The sequence below is a fragment of the Accipiter gentilis genome, chromosome 11 (genome assembly GCF_929443795.1).
Source record: "Accipiter gentilis chromosome 11, bAccGen1.1, whole genome shotgun sequence".
Lineage (NCBI taxonomy): Eukaryota > Metazoa > Chordata > Aves > Accipitriformes > Accipitridae > Astur > Astur gentilis.
The window spans coordinates 8494939-8511583 of record NC_064890.1 but is presented as its reverse complement, the minus strand read 5'-3'; the positions used below and the strand labels follow the sequence as shown (position 1 = coordinate 8511583).

The 16645-nt window shown below is 44.9% G+C and overlaps 1 protein-coding gene across 1 annotated transcript in view; it reads right to left on the bottom strand.

Moving 5' to 3' along the window:
* Positions 1–16645, bottom strand: part of ELAPOR2 (endosome-lysosome associated apoptosis and autophagy regulator family member 2) — a 355914-nt gene that overhangs the window by 260699 nt on the left and 78570 nt on the right. The window lies entirely within an intron of this gene.

Here is a 16645-nt window from a genome sequence, read left to right as displayed (position 1 = left end):
GTACATAGAAAGTTTGGCAGGCAAACCTGTTGAAAAGCTGGTATTAATGCCTGTAGGTGGCATAAACGCAGCATGTAATTGCAATGCTACAACTCATCTGCAACATTCAGTCTGTTTGGCAGCTCAGTAGGTTTGCAGTAAAGCTGAAGCCAGATTTATTTTTTTTTACTTACACCAGAGTGCTTATTAGAGAATATCCCAAGATTTTTTTCATGTTTTAGATGACATAAATCATATTAAACATCTATTTGGTTTTGCTTGTAAGACAGGAATATTAGTTTTCTTTCTCTCTTTTCTTGAAAAACCTTTGGAGTGCCTGCAAAATAAACTATCCTTTATTGCACTCCACATCACAAACTTGAGTCACAAAGTAGGAAAAATCTGTTTTTCTTATAACCTGAAACAACCAAACCTCCAACCCCTACCTGGGGCATTGATCAGTGTTCACTGGATGAGCTGCTGACCCACGCTGAAGTATCCTGCGGGAATCAGCCAATGACTCCAGCTGACGCAGTTTGTCTGAAAGCAACATTGTCCTGAAGACATGAACCTCTTCCAAGTTGCTCCGGTACAGTTCTTCTCTGCTGCCAATGGCAGATTATTCTTGAAAGGAGTAAGGAGGCACTATAGGCTAATTAAACACAACAAACATACTTCATAGCTAGAGCACAAAACTAGCATAAGTCACCTTTGACAAGGCTTTGTTGGCTGTTATGAAAATCAAATATGTATGATTTTCTTTAGAGTAAGAATAAGCACATGCCACAGATAATTGCACATACAGTCTGTGTTAATAAAACAAGAAGTATGTAATATTCTCATTGCTGTTTTGAGAATTGCTGTAGACTGTATCAGGCACTATCATCTCTAGGCACATATATGATGGTCATGATTGGCCGAACAACTTTATTACGCTTGCCATGTCTGAGAACTTTTAAGCATACATACAAATGATTTCTTTCCAAGGAAAATAATAGAAAAATCTTCAAATAACTTATTTTTAAATTTTTGGCTTTTTTCCTCTCCATGTCCCAGTTTTTCCATCTCCTAAATTATGTCAAATTCACTTTGCAGGAATGTTGAAAGGTTTTAATAATAGATAGAGATCCTTGGCTGGAGGATGCTCTGTAAATATAAAATGTTATGGTTAATAATGCAGATCTAAGTTATGACATGAATTACAAAGAGTGCCAGGAGGCAATCCCAGAGCCTTCCAAGCAAGCTCCATGGTAAAATGTGCTTGAAATTCACTTTTGTGCTCTGGGTGGAAAACCTTGTGTTCGTTGAGCACTGGCATGAAGTTTATACTCTGTAGGGCAAGTTCAATACAAAAGTGGGCAGTGTTTAAACCAGCAGTTTAAGAAGAGCTGACTACCAAAATATGGTCGTGATCCGCATCAGGTTATTTAGTGACAGGTGTCTTAATTTTAGGCAAAGAACTGATTTAGGTGTGAGGGTGCCAGCCTGAAACAAGAAGTTCATTCTGTGCACTGTCAGAGATTTACTCTATGACCTTGAGGAAGTCATTTAATTTTACTGTTTCTTGAGTTCTTCATCCAAAAAAAACCAACCAACCAAGAGTAGCATTTTCCCTTCCTCCCAAGGGTGTCATGAGGATAACCACATTAATTAGTTGCCTGCTTAGAGATGAGTGTAATAGGATGGAGTAGCTAGAACATAGCTCTTCCTTATCTCTGCTGACCAGTCCTGGTCAGTATCATGTCAACTAAATTGATTTTTGCAGAAGGTGATTAAACACAATTAAATGTCCATGTTAAAACCAACACTTTATTGAACTGAGATCAAAGTGGTGATAGATGCTGAGCTCCCTTTATTAAAAAAGTGTTAATGGGATACATGCAGAGCTGACAGAATGATTTCCTTTCCCACAAACCCACCGTTATCTATAAAGCTAAAAGATGAAATTAGAGTTCTTTTTTTAAACTACAGAGCAGTTTGGTGGGGTTTTTTTAAGTGTTAATGATCCCTGTCTTTAGCTAACTTGTTAACATTCCTTTGGCAGCTTTACCAGTTTCTGCTGTTCAACTTAAGGTTTTTATTTTCTTGTTGCAGTATGTAAAGAATTTTTGGACAGATTTTACAGTTCACTTAAAAGAAATGCAGATTTTGCTGTGGACACCATAGCTGGTCAGCAGCTGTAGGGGTTGCAAAAGGAAAAGAACAGCATCTGGAACCATTCTCCTTTGTTTTAAGTTCTGAGAAAGTCCTAGTTAAATGGCAGAATTTGTGTTCAATAAAAATCTCTGTCCAACTGCACTCACGGGCATTAATTCAAATCCAGTAATGACAATAATAATGATAATTACGAGTAACAGAGGACAGTCCTGTGGCCTGTGTGAAGCGAATTTGGAGGATCTGTGTTTAATTTTCGGCGTATATGGCTGCATGTTGTTGGACAGCCATTGAAATCAGTGGGAGTCTTTCCAGCAGCTTCCCTGGTCATTGGCTGGGGCCTTAAATGGCCCATTACAACCAGGGAAAATTAACATAGTTGTTGGCAGCTAATCAGCTGATGACTGAATAGATACACTGAAATCCCCTTTCACCTTTCCAGACTGAAACTGGGAAAGGCCAGCGGTGCAGAGGAGGAAGGCTGTGCTGCTGGTGAACAGACAACTGCACTGTTCTCCCTTAGTGACAACTTCAGGTCTTCAGAGGTATTTCAGGCAGCCAATATTTTTTATTGTGTGATGTGCTGGTTTTAATGACCTGGGTCCAGATAGCTGCCTCTAAAAGAATAGCTATCACTTCTGTGGACAGCTACGCGTGTTTATGGAGTCTGAAAGACTTCTTGTTCAGGGCAGGGTCCTGGGGTCCAGGCAGTTGGGACGTTATCTCCACGGATCCTACCACGGGAGCTTTGTGCAGTCAGGCGGTTTGTGTTGTAAAGTCTCTCCACACTCCGATGTTAATCAGTCATGTTGCAGGGACTCCTCGCTTCTTTGGAAGCAGGAGGGGAATCCGTGAGGTGTTCGCAGAAGAGCTGCTGCAGAAGACTCGTTGCTTTCTGGTGGCTCACAAGGGACAAGTCCCACTCCACCGAGAAGCATATTGAGGCCAACTTAGCAGACACATCTGCAGCACCAATCTCTTCCATGGGCCTACCCTTTGAAGAAAGGCATATGCTGGATTTTCAGCTCTGGATTTTCCCAGGTTATCATTTGGGGATTTTCCTGGCCTGTTCTCATGCCCAGAGGTTATTCCTCTGAGTGCTGTTCAACCACAGAGCAAAAAGACAAGATCTGCTCAAAGAACTTGCAGTCATAACAAAAGTGAAAAGTGAGGAAATGAGCCAAACCAACAGGAATTCCCTGGGGTACGGAGAAACAGTGAATCAGTCTGGCCAGGAGATAAGCAGAGGTTTCAGCGGGTCAGCCTCCTCCCCCTGTGCTGAAGAGTGCTTATCCACCGTGGCTCCTGGTGGAACAGAGTGAAGGGGTAGAGGTGGAAGACTCTCAGCATTGATGTAGAACCACAGGTGGTCTGTTGGTCTTCTCTACACTGTAAAAGCTAGTAGGAAAGCCCCACTGCTTTCGATGGGATGCATTCTACCATGAGGAGGAGTGCTTCATTGGTGTATCACCTCACTCATTAATTCATTTGATTGTACATTCAGTATGTTTACTCATGTGACAGACAGACACAATCCAAGGCTTACCTTCAGGATTTATTATAGGTACAAAATTAAACAAAATGTTGCCAAATAGTAATAAATACATTCAATACCACCTTGAAAATCCATTATTTGCACATTATCAACATCATTTATGAGCAGGTGTGGCAACACTGTCCCCTCCACTTTGCCACGTGTTTTACCCCATGGAAGAGGGAGTCCCGTGATCTTAGCAAATGGCTTGTGGCAGTCAGCACCCCTGACTTTTGGGTGCCTTCTACTCCCATGGGTTTCTAGGAGTGTGAAAGCACTCTCCACTTTGCAGCATCCCCTCTCTTTTGTCTTGGCATTAAGTCCCTGTCCTGTGTTTTTCAGTTCTGTTACTGTGGAGCCACCATTAACACACCCACAAAAATCGTTGCTGAAGTCAGTTGCACAGTGGGTAGACACATGCCCCTGCCAAAGCTTCTGTGAAAATTTTAAGATGGGAGATACTTCTCTTGGTGAGGGCAGGTAAGGTAGGTTGAGGTTTTAAAGCACATCGCTGGGTTTGGGGGTCTCCTTGTCTAGTCGCATTCATTTGTCCCTCTGGGTCCCTGCCCGCAGACTCTTTCTGTTCTTTAGCCTTTCTAAACCTAAGCAGAAAGGGAAATAAATAGTTCTGTACCCCCTCTCTCCCTCCTCTCATCTACTTACAGCTTAGGCCAGGAAAAGCAAAGAGTTTGGGGCTTACGCTTTCCTCCTAGCCAGAGCAGCCTTTGTTGGAGGCCTGTCGGGATGACTCACGCACATGGATGGGCACTTTCCCAGCTCTGCAGTGAAGGAGGAGCAGTGCTGACTCCTTCAGAGAGAGGTTGCTTGTTCAAGTTGAGCAGCTGTTAACAAAGACTGCAGAGTTTTAAATAACCTGAATAAATGAAATCTCTTCTCCCTCTTCAGTTAATCAGTCCTTGCTTTCTTTGTATGTCAAAAACCTGCTTGCTTTCCTCTTACCCAGCCACTTTTTCACGGCAGATAAAACCTGAATGTCAGACATAAACAGCCAGTCCCATGGACTGAATGAAGCTTTATTTCCAGTGGGTTCGCATCATGTGGATCTGCTGCTTTTGTCCTAGTAAGTGCAAGGGTTGGCACAAGATTTTCTCATGGCTGGGCACTTCTTGTGATTCACTCTCCTGTGTGATTTCTCTGGTGTCTAGTAAGATTTATTCTACAGCCTTTCTCTTGGGGAGGGGAAGGCTGTGGAGATCCCAAACTATAGGGAAAGGGGGTGAGACAGAGGAGCTGGTGCCATCACTCTAGAGATGTCATGGACTGGCAAAGCCCTGGTCCTTGGCTTTAAATACTTGGAGCTGCAGACAGATCACTGGAGGGCACAGGACTGCAAGCCCATATCATTTGGGGTGCAGCAGCTGCTCTCCCTGACTCCGCCACCCCGTATTACAGCAATCACTCCGCAGCATTTGCATGAACAGGGTGATTTTTTTCCTCTCCCACAGCACAGAGGAGTTAAGGACAGCGTGAAAACTTACGTGCTCTCTAAAGCGTCTTTCACATTCTTTCCTCTTGCAGAAAGGAAACTGGACTTAAAATGCATGGAGCTCTCCAGGAGGATGAGAGGGGCTGAGCTCTGGAAGTGCTGACAGGCTGGAGAGAAGTGAACAGGGTTTGTATGGAGAAAGCAGAGCTTGTGAGCCTGATTAAGGAGCTGGTCCCGAAGTGTACGTGTGGAAACCCCAGATCAGACCTTTAGTTGACACTGGTGTCAAGCCCATATTGGTCACAGATACTGTCTAAAGGAATGGTTGGGGTTTTTATTAGGAATTGCTTTTGTAGCACCCTAGCAGTGCAAGGCATTTTTCAAACACCTTCAGAAAAGGTTACTAACAGACATACAATCGTTAATTATTTACCTTACAATAGGTAAGCAGAGCTCCCAATATGCCAAGACCTATACATGCACACACACAGGGACACACACACACACACACAAGCTGGTGTCCTACATTTTTCTCTGAGGACATGGTGTAAATAAAGCCACAGACAAAATCCATAAATAAATAAAAGGGCTCTGCCCTATTACCAGTGAAGTCAAGGGTCTCTTGCTGATGATACTGAGAGCAGAATTAGCCATGGGGTATTCCTGGAGCACATGGTACTAGGGAATGGAGATAGGGAAGGAGGGAAGTGCCAGAGCACAGTGGAGGTGAAACTGGTGTACCCTGGCTTAGCTGCCTGAAGCACAAGGTCCAGGTTTGAGCTAGTTGACACGTGGCAGAAATGGGCACCTCAAGAGGCGCTTTCAGCCCATCAGTTTTCAGAGAGCTGGCAAGTCCCTCACACACAGAGATCTCACCTTCAGACATGTAGTCTAGCACAGATGGATCCTATCCTACGTTCTCTATTGCTTTTTCTCTCTCTTTCAGCACAGGTAGGCAAGTGAGCAGCAGTACAGATAAAAAATGCAGCTATTAGAAAATGCTAACCAAAACTAAGCAGCCTAAAGCCTGTGTTGCTAGGAAACAATCTGCCTCTTACTATGCATTGCTACCATTTGTATGCATCCACTCTTCTGATTTTGTTATTAATATTCTTTGCCTCAGACCCAGTAAAAAATTTCCACTACAAGCTGGCACAGAATCCAGTCCTTTCCAGGTCCCATGATGGTTTGATTTAGCCTCAGACGGCTTGTGCAAGTGGCTTCAGTTACTTCATTTTAGTCTGGCAGAAAACTGGTGGAATTCATATGCCTATTTATGCACATGGCCATATGCAAACAGGGACAGCCGAGCTTTGCAGGATGTAGCGGCGTGTACTGCCTTCTGGTTTTCCAGCCTCTCCTAGAGGTTTCTTCCTTTCAGCGATGCTGTTGCCTCTTATATGTCTTGAGGAACTAACCTCCCTGCTTGTGACTGTCCAAACATACCAAGAGGGAAACCCGGGCAAAAAAAAATTAATCCTGCTAAAATTATTTTTTTTAGGACAAGCTACACTGATAGAAGTACCTTAACCTGTGTTTTTGTGTCAATGCTAGGGAGCTCTGTTGATTTACTATATTTGAATTTAAGTCAATGTAGTTAAATCAATACCTAACTGGAACGGAGATTAGGTTCCCCATTGATTTTAAATGTGCCTGACATGGGTAGAGTTTGTAATTTACAAGCACAAGATCTATTGATGTGAGGCAGCTTTAAATCTCTCTGGCCACATTACGCGAGCTGCTTCTGAGCTCTGCTAAGATTTAGGCTGGGAGTTGGAGGGGGCTTTCCAGTGGTGCATTCCCAGTCTGCCGATGGTTGCTGATACGTGAGGTCTCATGACAAAACACGACGTGTGACTGCTTCCCAGTGCAGTTCTATCAGAAAATTTTAGTTTAGCAAAAATCATATTTTTTTCTTTTTTGGGGTGTGCTTTCAGGTGAGTTTATTTAAAGCATGTCATCATGGTATCAGGGTTAGGAAGGGGCTCTGCCTGCAGTGCCATCACCAGTATGGGAGTGCCATAATCTTGGTCCAGGCAGGGCGAGGAGAGCACTGACCAGCAGAAGTCACAACCTAAGCACTAGCTGCTAACACTGAGCAGCAGCAGCCCGAAATCACATCACCTTATAATCTCATACGGAGGTATTTGGCACTGGCTGCAACTTCCACAGGCAGATCCTTGGCCACAAATCCATCTTGGCTCTCCTGGAAGGCTCTTGCCTTTCATTTTAGCAGTGAAGGAAGGAGGCAGTGTCCCTGCAGATAACCCTGTCCATTACACATTACTGAATAAAGCAGAATCCTGGAAAAAACAGTCTGAGAGAGTGTTTTTCAAAAATTTGAATGTAGGGCACAAAGGACAAGATTAAGTGTTTCACCTTGCACCTGTAATCTTATAATGGATGGGTGAGTCAGTACAGCATACATGTACGTACAAGTTCCCTTGTGGGGATTATTCCATAATCCATAGATCTTTGGTGTTTGGGAATAATTCTTGGACAAGCCTGCATTTTCCTTTGCTTGTTGTCTTCATAGCAGTTTGCACGAATATGCAGCCTAGTGCACTTGAAGCTATTATAAATAAAAACTTAAGCTCTTTAGACCTACTCTAAATACATCTCTTCCCACCTTGTTTATTATACTTTGCCAAAATCTATAGATATCCAAGGGCTTCGCCACCTCATTTTACTTTGCTAAACTGAAGTTTTCAGAGGATTTCAATAGAATTTGAGCTTTCAACTCTTATTCTTGTTTTGGCATTCTTCAAATCCCTTGCAACCAGGGGTTTATACAGTGGATGGCAAAACAACCAGAAAATCCCGCTACTCCAGGACATTCAGCTTGTTTAAAAGAATTATTCAACATGTATACAGTTAGAGCCTGTGAACTTAAGTATGGAAAACAAAGGTGCAGGAAAATCAGCAGATGGCCATAAAAGGAAAGCAGAGGGCTTGTTCCTTGTGTTTCTACCTCAAAAAGACCCTGTGTCCCTGTGGGAGTGAGCAGAATCCCTTTCAGCCCCGCCAGAAAGGAACATGCCATCTCCCATGCTGGGTTGCACTGCCCAGGCACCCTCATACCGTGAAAGGTGTGGGTGGCAGCAGGACAGGTAATGACATACTGAATCCTGAGTGAACAGCTTCAGCCTTGACAGGCAGGATCTGAGCTGGTCCCAAAGCCTGAGACTGGCAGCAGATCCCTTAATGGCAGGAAGAAACCTTCCTCTGGTAACTTGACCCATCCTGGAAAAAGTGAGACCTACTTTCTGCTAGCTGGAGAAGCAAAATAAAACAAGATGCAGTACTTGGAAAAGAAGCTAGTTCATGCATTGGAAACCCTTTAAATGCTGTTATTTCTGTAGCTCAGTGCCACATTCAAACACCAGGAGAAAAAGGACTCAAATTGCAGTTGGTTAAATGCAAAGGTAAAAATAGTAAAAAGCAAACTTCTAATATCTTACAAATTAATAAATGCCTGAAAGTTCACATCTGAACATTGGCAGCCTTGTCTTGTCTGGAAAACTTGGACTTCAATCACTTGACTGAGCATACATCTCTAATGCCATTTGGGATGCCCTAGGATGCCCTGTGTGAATTCCAGCTGGGCTGGAAGGATGTACATCTCCTGGAGGTCCTGTGCATATCTGCCCACACCGGGTGTCTCAGCCAAGAGAGTTTGAAATGGCTCTAGATACATGTGTTGAGGTCACTGAATCAAGCCTGTCTTGTTTGGTTTTGCAGTAAATTTTCAGTATTTCCTGTCCCAAATGTAGGTAGACAGATAGATGGATGGATAACTATATATATAAATATTTATAAGTTATTTGGGTACACCTGTTTTAAAAAAGGAAGTGGAGAACTACAGGGAGATTAATCTGTCAAATGTGGTTGAAATGCTCTGATGAGCACGTAAAGACTCCCAATAGACTTTGAACTAATGCACTATATTTTTAGTACAAACTAGTTGGCTTATCCTTAGCTAATTGGGGGACTTGAATCCATCTGCCCACTGGTGCAGTTCTTGTACGAGACAGAGAAGTGTCATATTCTTAGGGACAACGCTCTGGTCTTGCGGATGGGAGAGGAGGTTCACGGACATGAGGAGTTACATTATCGTAGGTGGTCGGAAAATCCAGACCCTTGAAACTGTAGTCTCTGTTGATGTAATTCTGTTGACTTCAGCAGCAACTCATTTGTCTGTTGGTTTCATTGAATTCATTTGTAGCCCAGCAATTGAAATCTCCTTAAGATTGTTCTTCCAGTCAGGGGTCTTCTTTTGTCTTCCAGTCTTTTCAGATCCCCCAATCTGACCTGGGCCTAGAAAAGATCAGAACCGTATTGAACTGAAAAGAACTTAAAAATGCAGTTTTCTCCTCTCTGAGAAAGGGACTATGGAAGCAATCTCTCATGTAACACAAAACTTTCATTTCTAGGTAGTCTCAAGAAAAACAAAGTGAGAGCTAGAACCACCAAGAGGCACCAGGTTTCTTCTCTTTATTCACTAATTCCCAGTTATTAATTCACCCATCTTCCTGACGAGATCTTCCTCCACCTTCTGATGAGGTGACTGGATGTCAGAGCTGAGATCTCCATTTCACAGCAGTCCTTGTGCTGGTGGCCAGGCCAGCTCTGGAGGTGCTGTGCCAAAGGTGGCCCTGAGATGGTGCTCAACCAGCTACTACGTGAGTGCTCTGCTGCTCACCTCCTCCGTGAAAATGGCAGCACAACCCCGTGACAATGCTTCTAATAGCCACATTTTGGAGGAGAGGGGGTAGAAATTTATTATCAGCCAAATCATGTAATTCAGTCTTCATGCTGGTAAAGATAACTTGGGAGAGGCAAGAGGGTCCTTCCGCATCAGTAATGAACCAAGGACCTGCTTTAGTGTTAATGTTACTTGTCTTTCAGATGTGCTCTGTCGCAGCAGTTAAGTCCACGTTCTTCATCCCTTCCACCTTGTTAAGATATTCTAGCACTTCATAAAAGAGCAGAGTATTAACTCTGGGGATGTGGCCAAACACACCTTACTCTAAATCTTCTTGCCTACTTTCATTTTCCTCCCAGGTACATCTGGATAAAATATTCTGCATTTCCTGTCCAAAACTACCATATCATTTTGCAGTGAGGTATAAAACTATGTACAAAATACGCAAATTTATATTTCATGGCCAAAGCATACCAATAAATGGATTAAATTGTGTTGCCTAAAGTTTGCAAAGTACCAGAACTTTCCTTGTGGCCAAGAATATATATTTATACATTTATATATATTTTCATATATATGATATAATTATGTATAGATATTTAGATCCTGGCTCAAGACCTCTTGTCTGCTCAGCTATGACTTATTTGCCTGTGGAGTGACCATGGAGCCGGGTGTGCACGTAAGGATAGACTTGCAGTTGCCGTGAGTCAAATGAGCTCAGCAGAGCCCAAACAATTTCCATCGTCCCATGGCTTGGTGGGGGTTCCTATGCAAAATTATTTAGAGGGAAAGGCACTCAAGTCACATACATGCTTAAGTAGCAGTTTTAAAATTAGGAAGGAAAATATTCACTCTGGACAAAACATGGGAGTGGAAATGTTTTGTGTACCAGGTGGGACTCCCGCACCCGATTAACTGATGCAGAAATAGCTGCCATCAGCCCACAGCGTTCTGGAGCTGTCTTGTTCTGCAAGTCGACATTTGCTGATGCCAGCAAACTCAGCAGCCCAAAAAGCTATTTTTTCCCTACTGCTGAGACCACCATTTCATAGACTCTGGCAAAAGAGGTGCCTTCTGTCTCCCAACATCACATGCCAAGAGAAAGCCTTTTGTCCGCCTACAATAGAGCTAGTGGCAGAGAAGGAAGTTGTGAAACACTAGTTACTGTTGCTGGCAAGTGAGCCATAAAGGAAGGTTCTGCCAAAAGGACACAGGCTGGGATCTGACCTCCCTTTCTATACTCATAGCTAGTGTATATAGGTGAAGTTGTCTCTTGTAGGGAGCACTGGAGGCGGGCTACATGCTGAGCCGAGCCAAGAACTCCTTGGAAGTTAATAGCATTGTTAGTGCCGGAGCAGAGATCCGGGTCCGTGTCGGAAACATGGACAATGCTTCCCCTCAGTCTTTCCACTGAGGGATTTCTGCCACTTGGGCAATTGCCATGGATCTCAAAATGCAGCTATGAAATTGGTAGCTATCCCAAATTAAATAATATCCTGGAAGAGGGGGGCAAGAGCCGGGGGGTGGCACTGAGTATCTTTCAGGCTGGCCAAATTTGGCATCTCTTTTAATTGCTAAAATGTACCTTCTTAATAGTCCTTGCCTATGCCTGCCCTCTCTCTTTGTGCAACACCAGCTCCAGAGTGTCAGAGCAGCAGGGTGAGGTGCCTTTGGGCATAGGAGACGTGATGCATCGGTCCCCTCCAGAGCCCAGCAGCCTCCACTCCTCCTCTCCCCCGCAGTCGCCCGTGCTTGATGCAGCTAAATCCAGCGGGACGCCGACGGGGTGATCCTCTGCGTCTGCTGTGGGGGGTGCAGAGCAGAAGAGGGTGCATGCAGCATGGGACACTGGCCTGATAGCACGGTGCTGTGCGGTGATGAAGGAGTGTTCCCTCCCTACTAAAGGGCACTTGCTGTCTCCTCCCTGCTAGAAGCTGCGCGGGGCCATAGGCACATGTCAGTGCGTTAGTGATTACTCCCAGGGTAAGTCTTCAGACTCTCTTTTACATGCCCAAGGGCTGAGAGACATATTTTTAAAGTTTAATCTGCAACTCTGGCATTTTCACGTGCCTCTGAGAACCAGGAGTTTTAACCACAGCAGTACCGACTCCTTCATCCAGCCTTAAACTATCTTACAACTGCTTGACTCAGCTCTTTCACACCTAAATCACACTCTGGATTGTCATTGCCTCCCAAGACACTTTGCTGCAATAAGATTTTCAAACTTGCTCCTTAAATTTGGCTGTTAATTTCACATTTGAGGCATGTGAATTAAATGGCCAGATTTTCCAAGCCTGAAGCACCTTGAACGCGCCTGTGACTCTCGTTGTTGCCAAATATTTGTTCTTGAAGGTAGAGTGAAACACACCCATGCTGTGGTTTATCATGACCTGATTATATCACCGTGAAGTCAAAGGGTGGGTGTGAGGGGGATGCAGCTATTTAAAACCATTTTCACTGAAATCAGAGCAGTCTACGAGAGCAAGACAGCCGCTAGATGCATTGTGGGCACGGAGATGGGAATTCCTGCCTGTTTAATCAGGCAGCCAGCTGCAGCCGACAAAACCGAACCCGGCAGGTCAAGCGGTGGAAAGCTGCACCTGCGAGCTGTGTATGTGCCTGTTGTGGGATTGGGAAGAAAAAAAAAAAAAGAAGTTTAAAGACTTGATCAAACAAATGAAACCTGAAGTGTGGAAGCTGTATGGAGGTTAAATGGCAATAGCTCCATCATGGACCATCTTGCAGGCTCAGCTGAGAGAGGACTCAGCGCATCGTGGTGAGGAGCCATCTGTGCTTAGGAAAATTTCCGAATGTCTGTAAAAAAACCCTCTGATAAAACTTCTGTAGCTGGGTTACCATTCTCACTGCCTGAAGTTCTGGATAATTAGCTTTAAGGATATTACAGTGATGCCTTTGGATTGTCGCCTGTGAGGGTTCAGCAAGGAGCTGAGGCAGTGAAATGCCTGCAGAGCCCCGGCACAGAGGCAAACCTTACCATCTGTGTTTAACTCAGGCACTGTAAGCAAACATTAAACAAGAGCGTTGCATCAATACACACACGTATTTCAGCCTGTCGGTCAGAAACTGCCTGTATGGCATATGCGGGCAGGCAGGCAGCATGACATTGGAAGGGCAGCCCCCTCCACCAGCTGCCCACATTGATTCGGGTCAGACCTGAGCCGGTCGGTCTGACAGTTGCTGTGGTTCCTGGACTCAGTGAATGAAGTTTGTTAGGTCACCCACTTCTGCTTGAGATGGATTTTATGCAGTCGTAAACTGGATGTCACCAAACTGGGAAGAGTGGCTGATATGCCGAAGGATCATACTGCCATCCAGACTTCCACAGGCTGGAGAAATGGGCCAACAGGAACCTCCTGAAGTTCAAGAAGAAGAGGTGCAAAGTCCTGCACCTGGGGAGGAAGAGCCCCAGGCACCAGCACGTGCTGGGGGCCACCCGGCTGGACAGCAGCTTGGCAGAAGAGGACCTGGGGGTCCTGGTGGACACCGAGTTGAAGAGGAGCCAGCAATTGTACCCGTGAAGTAAAGAAGGGTAAGGGTGTCCTGGGCTGCGTTAGATAAAGTATTGCCAGCAGGTCCCCTCTACTCGGCACTGGCTGAGGACACACCTGAAGTACTGTGTCCAGTTCTGGCCTCTCCAGTACAAGACAGACATACCGGAGAGAGTCCAATGAAGGGCCATGAAGATGACGAAGGGACTAGAGCACCTCACACATGAGGAAGGGCTGAGAGAGCTGGGACTGTTCAGCCTGGAGAAGAGAAGGCTCAGGAGCATCTTATTAATGTGTATAAATACCTGAAGGGAGGGTGCCAAGAGGAGAAGAGAGCCAGGCTCTTTTCGGTGGTGCCCACCGACAGGACCAGAGGCAACAGGCCCACACTGAAACACTGGAGGTTCCCTCTGGCCATCGGGAAACACTTTGTCACCACCGGGGTGACCGAGCAATGGCACAGGTTACCCAGGGAGGTGGTGGAGTCTCCGTCCTTGGAGATACTCAGAAGCTGGCTGGACATGGTCCTGGCCGACCAGCTGTGAGTGGCCCTGCTTGAGCAGAGGGGTTGGACCAGACGACCTCCACAGGTCCCTTCCAACCTCAACCTTTCTGCAATTCTGTGATCTTGTTTCTTGATTAAATACAGGATCTTGGCCACAGGCATGACTATCCATTTTCCCAAACATCAAGCAAGAATGTTGCAAAGTAAACAAAGCCAAGTGGTGTGCAGACATAGCCAAATTAAATTGAAAGTGGCAAAATGATTGAGGACCCTGTTTGGATTAGTCACCTAGCTCTGATCAAGGCCATCACAAGTGCAGGTTTTATTTAGAGTTTTTAAAAATAGGCTCTCAAAAAAGAAAGATCATTTACCAAAGTAATGATTTTGAGAGATGATAATTGCTTTGGTAGGTTCCTTTTTTTCCATAAAAATGTTCTTAGCAAGAAAGATGACTTCTTTATACAGAGAAAAAAAGAGAAGTTTTTCTTCATGTAAACAAAATCTTAACATTTTTGAAGTGTTTCTACAAAACACCCAAAGTTTTACAGGGAAATACAAAACAAAATGCAATTATACATTTTTAAAATATCTCACTATGTTGCCCTTTAAAATTGTTTCTGGTTTTATTACTTACAGACCACCGCTGCACTGAAATGAAGACCAGGTTTTTTCAGCAAGCATACAGAATGGAAGGAACTGCATGGCTGAAATCCTACATGATGATGTATTTTCAAGCCTCTGTGAGAGAAGAAGGAAATACAAGTACTTGTCCTTGCATCAGAAATTTCAGAGTGAGATTTCATGGCCCATATGTGACACAGGGTACCTGGCACAGTTCCTTGTGACTCTCAGATCTGCAGATCCTTCTGTTAGCCACAGAGACTTGTCCAGTTAAAGGCTCACGGAGTCAAAGGAATTGGGTGAATTTATACTGAGAGGTTATTGTCACATTGTAATTAGCATAGTTAAGCATCAAAAGGCAATTTTAAGGGTGAGAGGTAATGATAGTGCCTTGAAGTTAAATAGCACTAACGATATTTTTTAGGTGGATATGGGGACGGTTCAAAGAAGAGATCAGTGGGAATGAAAAAAACCTGGAAGCTCACCTTTCCTGCTTCCAGATGTCGCTCCCTTCTTTTGCATGCCCCATTTCTCTGCTTTATCCATGTCCCAAATCAGATTCCCATTCCCCGAGGGCAGGACCGTGCCGTAGCCTCGGGTTCTGTGCCGTTCTCTGGCTGCAACGTGCAGGCTCCCTCCATTTGCCTGTATTTGCATGCTGTAAAGGCAGAATGACACACCGATGGATCTCATCTGCATAACGAAGAGCCAATTCTCAGCACAGAAGGCCACAGAGCAGATTTCATCTCTCCATGATCCTAATTAGCCATCTGTGGTGTGCAACTGGAAGGGGACTTGGCTCAGCCAGCAGAGCAGGAAAGGGGCAGCCAGAGAACGATTCCCCCAATCTAGGCTCGGTCGGCATTTCGGTTTACACCGGAGTGGAACCTGCCCATTGCTGTGGGGAGCAGTAATAGAGCTGCAGCCCAGTGAAGGGAAGGCTGAGACCCCATTCCCTTTCCCACGCCAGTTATGCAGAAGCTGGAAAAATCAGAGTTGTTTGAGAAAATCCCTGCTAGGAAAGTGGCCTTTGGCTCATCTATTGCCAAAAGGGCATCTGGCAATCTGCTGCATCCATATGCCAACCTGTGCAAGCAGAGCAGTCATCCCACAGCCGGCCAGGAGGATGGAGCGTGGCTGTGGGGCACTGGATCAGGCCATGAGGGTCCAGAGATGCGCCTGCTGCTTATGTAAAAGATATGTTTCCAGTCTGAAGAAGTGTGGCCAGCAGGTCGAGGGAAGTGATTCTTCCCCTCTACTCAGGTCTGGTGAGACCCCCCTGCAGTACTGCGTCCAGCTCGGGGGACCCCAGTACAAGACAGAAATGAACGTGTTAGAGTGGATCCAAAGGAAGGACGTGAAGATGATCAGAGGGCTGGAGCACCTCTCCTATGAGGACAGGCTGAGAGAGTTGGCGTTGTTCAGCCTGGAGAAGAGAAGGCTCCAGGGAGACATTATTGTGGCCTTTCAATATATAAAGGGCACTTTTAAGAAAGGTCATAGGACCACAGAATCGTTTACGTTGGAAGAGACCTATAAGATCATCGAGTTCAACCGTTAACCTAGCACTGCCAAGTCCACCACTAAACCACGTCCCTAAGCACCACGTCTACACGTCTTTTAAATACCTCCAGGGATGGTGACTCAGCCGCTTCCCTGGGCAGCCTGTTCCAGATGGGGACAGACTTTTACCAGGGCCTGTTGCAATAGAACAAGGGGTAATGTTTTTAAACGAAAAGAGGGTAGATTCAGACTAAATGTAAGGAAGAAATTTTTTATGATGAAGGTGGTGAAACACTGGCACAGGTTGCCCAGAGAGGTGGTCGATGCCCCATCCCTGGAAACATTCAAGGTCGGGTTGGACGGGGCTCTGAGCAACCTGATCGAGTTGAAGATGTCCCTGCTTATGGCAGGGGGGGTGGACTAGATGACCTTTAAAGGTCCTTTCCAGCTCAAACCATTCTATGATTCTAAGTCACAAACAAGATAATCCCCTTTCTTTTACTCCTTGAAGGCCACCTGCCTTTTGGAGTGATTACTAAAAATTGGCCATTGGGCAGGCCTATGTTACTTTAAAAGGGCTGCACAGAAGCTAGCGTGCTTATTTCTAAATTCAAAAGAAATCTTCCTATGAAGTGAAATCATTGAAGCTCAGGAACTATTTTGTCATTGCTCTTTTGTTTTACATAAT